At 42.2% G+C, this 7,500-nt stretch overlaps 1 protein-coding gene across 1 annotated transcript in view; it reads left to right on the top strand.

The window, feature by feature from the left end:
* The window catches only part of LOC143019137 (uncharacterized), a 318,297-nt gene that overhangs the window by 229,884 nt on the left and 80,913 nt on the right, over window positions 1–7,500 (top strand). The window lies entirely within an intron of this gene.

Below are 7,500 nucleotides of genomic sequence, written 5' to 3'. Positions count from 1 at the left end.
CTACACTAGTGTCTCTTCATCCATTCTTCTTGTCCCTCTGCGATGCTCGTCCTCCTTTCTCTATCCCTTTCATAGCATTCTCTCTCTCCCTACTCTTCCATCTGTTTTTTTCCTCTTTGGTTTCTCCCTCCCTTTACCTATTTCTCTTCTCAACTTTCCTCCATTACCTTCTTTTACTTCCCTCTCGCGTCTTCTAACTCCTTCTTTCTCTAGTTCCTGTCTCCCCTCTACGTCTATTTTTCCTTTTTCTTCTATTCGCCATTTTCTTTTGACTCTTTCATTGAATTGCATTTTTTCTCTCTCTCTCTCTCTCCTTTCCTGTCTTCGTTCATTTCATCTTCTTCTTTCAAAACCTTTCTTCCATGGCTTGCTTTATTGGCGTTCTTTGGAATGTACGCACGCTGTTGCTACAGAAGCGTGTTCATTTCACTCTCTTTTTCTTATATTTACTCTCTCTGTTTGTGTTTTTAATTACTTCCCTGAGTTGTTTTATATTCTGTTCTTTCCTACTTATCAGAACTTTCAATAATTTCTTCCCATCAGTGTGTTATCATTATTGTTCTAATAAACCTTCAGTCTTTGTTAATACCACTTGTGATTTTCCTTGCTCTTTCTCTGTCTCTCTCTTCTTCTGTCAGTATCTTTTAGCTCTCTCATTCTCTCTCTCTCTCTTCCTATATTATGTTATCTTTCTCTTAAAAGGGCTTCCTCTCCTTTCCTCCTACCTCTCTCTTCGTCCTCTTCCACACTTTTCATTCGCTTCTTCATCAATTTTTCCAAGGTCTTTGTGTCTTCCTCTTTTTACTGCCTTTCTCTTCCATGGATTACGTTAGAAACCAACTCTTCCATCAAATGTCATTTGGTCCAGATCTACTACGATCGGCATTAAATACAGATAAAATTATTCATAGAAATAAGAATACATAAAGAAATAATGACAAAGAGAAAGACGAATAGAGAAAGAGTAGGGGGGAGGAAGAGAAAGAGAGAGAGAGAGAGAGAGAGAGAGAGAGAGAGAAAGGAGTCATACGTACACACATACACACACACGCACGCACACACACACACACACACACACACACACACACACACACACACACACACACACACACACACACACACACACACACACACACACACACACACACACACACACACACACACACACACACACACAGCCGTTATCCTTTCTTTTCCTCATCATCATCAACCTCCCCGTCCTCTTCCTGTCCGTCCTCCATCCCCTTCTCTTCTCCCCGTCCGCTTCCCCCACCTCTTCTCTCCCCCCATCTCCTTTTCCTTCTTCTGCATCTCCTTCTCCTCCTCTTCCTTCTCCTCCTCCTCCACATCCTTCTCATTATCACCCTTTTCCTCCTCTCCCTGCATCTCCTTTTCTCCAAACTCTTCCTCTTCCTCAATCTCCTTCACCTCCTCTTTACTCACAATCCTGTTCCTCTCTCTCTTCTTTTGCTACTCGTGAACGTCCTGTTGCTCTTCACAGATTTTTTTCCATTCCCAAGATTGATGTGTCATCCATATATTCTTGTTACCTCCAGGTTTTGTGCCTCCTCTTTGACATTCTGTCTTGGTGCATTTATCTTACTCCGAGTTTTTCTTTCTGTCTTCTTTAATGTAATCTTTTATTCATTTATTCTTTCATTCTTTCATTATCTTCTTCTTCTTCTTCTTCTTCTTCTTCTTCTTCTTCTTCTTCTTCTTACTCTTACTCTTCTTCTTCTTCTTCTTCTTCTTCTTCTTCTTCTTCTTCTTCTTCTTCTTCTTCTTCTTCTTCTCATTCACTAAACTATGCTTCCGGTAATTCTCTTCGTTATTGCAAGACTTTTCTTTTATAAATGTTCTTCAAGCTGCCTCCCCCTTCCCCCATCCCTTCGTCTTCCGTTCTCCCATTTCCTCTCAGTCACTTCTCCAGTAATCAATGTTTTTATACCTTTATTTCTTTTCTTTGTTTCATCCAATTTCTACCCTCCGCCGTCCTCATTTTTCTTTTCAACTCTATTTTCATCAGCTTCTGTCCAGTCCCCTCCATTTTCCTTTCTACAATCCTTTGTCCGCAATTTTTTTTCGCGCCTGTCCACTTCCTTTCTCCATTTTCTCCTCCTTCACCTCTTTCTCCTCCGCCTCCTCCTTCTACACCTTTTTCTTTCCTTCCAACTCTTCCTCCTCCTTCTCTTCTCCATCCCCCTTCCCCTCCTCCTCTATTTCTTTTTTATCCCCCTTCTCCTCTTTTCCCTCCCTCTCTTCTTCCTCTTCCTACTTTTCCTCCCATTTCTCGTCATTCTCTACAGCCTCTCTACCTTTCTTCCCGCTCCTTCTCATTGCTCCCTCGTCACAATTCTATCCTTTGAGCGTCGTCCTTCACTCCCTTCCTCCCTCCGGCGTTTACTTCTTCCCTTTCCTTTCGACAAAGGACCACCCCGCCCCGGTCCGCCCGCCTTGACTCCGCCCCGCTGTGGCTAAACGTGTCTTCTGCTTCCGTGGGGCCAAATCACACTTGACGCGCCGTCCCCCTCCCCCGTTTCTCTTCACTCGAGTTCTTCACCTCGTCGTCATTATTCTTGTTCTTAGTCACGTTTTTCATTTCTTCATCCTGAAGTTTCTTCTCCTCATCTTCTTCCTTCTCCCCATCAACTACCTCCTCTTCTTACCTCTCCTCTTCATACTCTTCCCCTTTGTAGAGAGTGTGTTTAGCTCTGCATTGGTGAATTAAAGTCTAGTAGTGTTCTTTACTTTAATGTACCAGACAGCTCTTTGGTCTACAAATACAAGGTAAGCTCCGTTCAAACAATGGAGGGTTACCAGAAACATTTTCTATGTACATATTTACACTGTTGCCAAAACATGGATGTATAAAAGCTTTCGTCGCTTCTACTTGAGCGACGGCAAGAGGCGCCGGATTAGGCTTTTGTTCGCGTAGGTGTCCTGTCGGCTTCTTCATTCAAGTAGAGGGCTTCAGGTGGCTTGACCCGAGATGGACTGAGTCTATTCTTTGCTAGGGGCATCACCTGGAAAGGTTGTTGTGCTGGGTCACTCTGACAATTGCCTTTTCCTTCGGGAGTTCCACGAAGACTTCGGAGTACCCTTTCGTAGCATATGTTTGCGTACGCGCGCGTGCATGCTAGGCATCGAAGGGAGATAACATGGAGATGATAACACCTTCATCTCTTCTTACTTCACTTCCTTTGTTTATTTTTCTCCCTTTCTTTCTCATCTTTATCCTTCTGCTACTCTTACTCCTCTTCTTCGCCTCTTCTTCCCTCTTTCCTCTCTTCTCTTTCACTCCTCCTTCGCCTTCTTTCTCTCCTTCATCTATTCCTCTTTAAGTAAATCCTTCTATCATTTTTCTTCCTCCCCTACCTCCTATTTTCCTCATGTTATTTGCCCCCTCCTCCTTCTCCTTCTCATCTTCCCCCTCTCCTCCGTTTCCTTGCCCCCTCTTCCTTCCTCTCCTCAACTTCTTCCTTCGCCTTCTTTTCCTCCTCTTACACCATATTTTTGTCCTCCAGGCTCTTCCTTCACCTGCTCTTTTTCATTTCTATTGAACTCCTTCTCTTTTCTCACCTTCTCCCCCATTCCATCCTTTTCTTGCTTCTACTTGTTTCAATTAATCCTCTCCCCCATCCTTCTCTTCCTTCTCTCCTCGTACCCCTAGTACTACTTGATTTTCCTCGTACCCCTAGTACTACTTGATTTTCCTCGTACCCCTAGTACTACTTGATTTTCCTCGTACCCCTAGTACTACTTGATTTTCCTCGTACCCCTAGTACTACTTGATTTTCCTCGTACCCCTAGTACTACTTGATTTTCCTCGTACCCCTAGTACTACTTGATTTTCCTCGTACCCCTAGTACTACTGGATTTTCCTCGTACCCCTAATACTACTGGATTTTCCTCCTACTCCTCACACATATTTCTTTGTCTCCTGGGATCCCGACTCTCCTCATCAGGTTGCACCACCTCTCATATCACTTCTCTATAAATTTCGGCAAGCGATTGTTCCCTTATTTCTTCCCTTTCCCTCCTCCTCCTCTTCTTTCCCACCCCTCCCCCTCTCTCCTCAATTTCCCCTACCCTTTATTTTCCCTTCCACCTCTCATATTTATCACTTCTCTATAAATTTCGGCAAGCGATTGTTCTTTTATTTCTTCCCTTTCCCTCCTCCTCCTCTTCTCTCCCACCCCTCCCCCTCCCCCTCCCCCTCCCCCTCACTCCTCTATTTCTACTACCCTTTATTTCCCCTTCCACCTCCCCTCCATCTCCCCCTCCACCTCCACCTCTACCTCCCCCTCCGCCTCGACCTACACCTCCCTTTCATTCTCCCCTTCCTCCTCCCCGTCCTCATCTTTTTTCCTCTCTCCTCTTTTTTCCTCTCCCCCTTAACCTACCTCGCTTCCTCTTCCCCAATCTCCCCTTCGCTCTTTCTCTCCCCCTTCCACCTCTCCTCACCCCTTCCTCGTACCCTTTTTCTCCCACTCCCCTATCCCCCTTCACCCTGCAGCCTCCCCCTCCAACCTGCCATCCTCTGTCACATCCCTGTCTCTTCCCTCAGTCTCTAAATCTCAAGCACATCTCGTTCCATAGTTCTTTTTCTCATTGATTTCGCAATTTAATGAAACAGGATTAGAATCCCTGTTCTACAATCTCGTCCTATTAATTCTTTTCCTCCCTTTCTAGTCTGTATATCATTCTTTTTTCTTTTATCGTTCGATTTATCGTATTTTTTCCAAGTTACCCTGACTTCCGTAGATCTTCTTATTTTTGTTACCCTACTTTTTTCATATTTCTCGCACAAACTCTGCTCACTCTTATCTTTATTCTGCTGTCTCAACCTGTTACTTTTGTGCCTTCTCTTTTTGTCTATTACCGTATTTTTTCTTATTCTATCATTCTATTTTTTCAAATTAAATCTACTCATATGGGTCTTTTTTTCTATTGTTCTATTTTCTCCTTTATCGTACAACCTCTCTTCTCTCTTATTTGTCTTATTTCCATTTTTTTTTTGTCTTTAATTTTTTTTATAGTTTTCTAGTCTCTTTTCGCATTATGAAAACGCCATCCATCTTCTCTCTCCCTTAATACTTCCCCAATCCCCCCCTCCTCCCTCTCCTCCTCCTCCTCAATATGTTAACCTCTTAATAAAAACCCTTTCCTGCAGTTATTACCCATGATGTTACATTCTACTTCTTCTCTCCTTCTCTGTTTTTCCTTCTTATTCATTTTTGTTCTTCATTTTAGTCTTTCACATTTTTCCTGTGTCCCTCTTTTATATAACCCTACTCTTCTTCCTCCTACGCGTTTCTTGTTGTACTAGGACGACTTCCACTGCTATTTCATTGTTGAACGTCTTGAGACAGGGAAATGGCTCAAGAACGTCAACCTAACCACCGGTACACAATAGGTAAGTAAAGAAGAAGTGACTACGCCACCATCAGCCATATGACTTCACAGCCCTCATTTATAATGGATCCTAGCAGACCTTAAATGTCTTTTGGCGCTCAGTAGAATAAATAGAATAATTAATACGTGGGATCAAAGGAATATGTTGAGCTCCCTGGTAAATGGCTGTGTTGACTGAGCCTGAATGTGGGGGCAGCATGACATTTGTGCTTTCAAGAGGACGTTTAAGCTAATCCAAGGAATAGACATTGCCATGACCATCTAACAACCGAGATGGACATTAGAGAAAATTCCAACTTATTTGGAAAGAGTCACAATAGAGTAAAGAAATTGTAAATGTGTTGTTAGTAGCACTACATGATATAAATGAAACCCAGCACGCAGCGGATCGCTTGCGCAATGAATTGTGGGTGAGTACGTGGCACACTCCACGACATTGACTAGGAAATAAATGCGTAACACATTCAGTAATTCGAGGTAATGTAATACTGCTCTATTTCAGTTTCAAGTACCTCTTCTGGGTTCATCAAGGTCATTAAGTGATAAACATAATAGAAATAGTTAAGTGGTTGTTATTGTGATGGTCATGGTTAATGGTAGTGACAGTATATCGATAGTGATAGCGTTAGTGATGGTTATAGTGATGATGGTAATAGTGATAGTAAGAATAGTAATAATAGTAATACAAGTAGTAGGGATAGTAGTCGACAAGAACTGCAGTGGCCTCATTACCAGTAGTAGCCTCATTACCAGCAGCAACGAAATTAACAGTAAATATGATTACTATAATAACAGTTCCACTTTTTTCAGTACTTAAGTACTACTTGCATAAGGTCGCATTTGGTTTGTTGGATAAGCCACCGATTCCCCTTATCCTAGCCTGCTTTTTCCAAAGGTCTTTCTCTTCTTTGATGACAAATTGTACTATTTCGCGGTCGAAATGCTCTGGATAGAGAGGGCGTCATTTGCTTTTCCTGCGTCCTTGAAGTCGAGAGAATATACGTTTTTATTTCTTTTTATCAGACTTGTACGGAGACAAAGAGAGGGAGGAAGGTAAGGACGGAGAGCGAGAGGAAGATTTCATCATAACCATTTACGAGGGAGATCAAAATATTCCTTTGATCACATGTCCTAATGATTCTATTCATTTCACTGTGTGCTAAAATGACTTTCCAAAAAGGCGTCTTATATTTGCTATGATCCATTATAATTGATGTTGGTAAAGTCATATCTCTGGTGATGGCGTGGTCCTTTTTTTGTTACAGTTGTCGTTTACATGGATATTTGTGGCAAACGATAACTGATACATACTGGACACTTTGAGTACATCTATGCGTCTCATAATGTAAGCTTCTTCAGATTTGGAAACTTAGAACGAATGTGTATTTGTCATTTTACATAAAACAGATAATTTATTTTATTACTTGGGTGCTAACTCTACTGTTAGAAGTATCTAATAATTAGAATAAGGTAAAGCTGAGGTTCACGAAAGGTACCCAGACCGACTGTCTGGAAAACTGACCCATGTAGACATGTAGGAGTTAGAAAAGGAACGACCTGGGTTACGACCTAGTAGTTCCTCGAGGGCACTAGGCTTAGCTCAGTCTTCCTTTTGTAGGGTCAGGCGGCTCATTGGCTCTGCTTCATAATAAGCAGTTGCTAAGGCAGAGGTTCGAGTCCTTGCGGTGGAGCTAATTTCCATTTGTCACAATGACACACATGTCGGATGGCTCGCCATAATAAAGACTCGGTGAAACTAGAATAGAGGATGAGCCAAACCTAGTGGCCTCGGGGAACTACCAAGTCGTGACCCAGATCGTTCCTTTTGTATATATATTAGATATTATATATATATATATATATATATATATATATATATATATATATATATATGTATATACATATATATATATAGGCATAAATTCACTCACACCCATTTCATCCCCACATACTCTCATTCACCGCTTCTCTCTCCCTGTATTCTTGGCTACTCTTGGATGACGGGTCATCCCCTCATCTTGCCCACTACCTTGTGTCAGAAGCAATGCAGCAAGATACAGCACATTCACAGCAAGGCCGCTTCAT

This window comes from Oratosquilla oratoria, chromosome 36 (genome assembly GCF_046742065.1).
Source record: "Oratosquilla oratoria isolate Oo_2021 chromosome 36, ASM4674206v1, whole genome shotgun sequence".
NCBI classification, from domain to species: Eukaryota; Metazoa; Arthropoda; class Malacostraca; order Stomatopoda; family Squillidae; genus Oratosquilla; species Oratosquilla oratoria.
The sequence above is the reverse complement of the archived record's forward strand: the minus strand, read 5'-3'. Positions and strand labels throughout refer to the sequence as shown.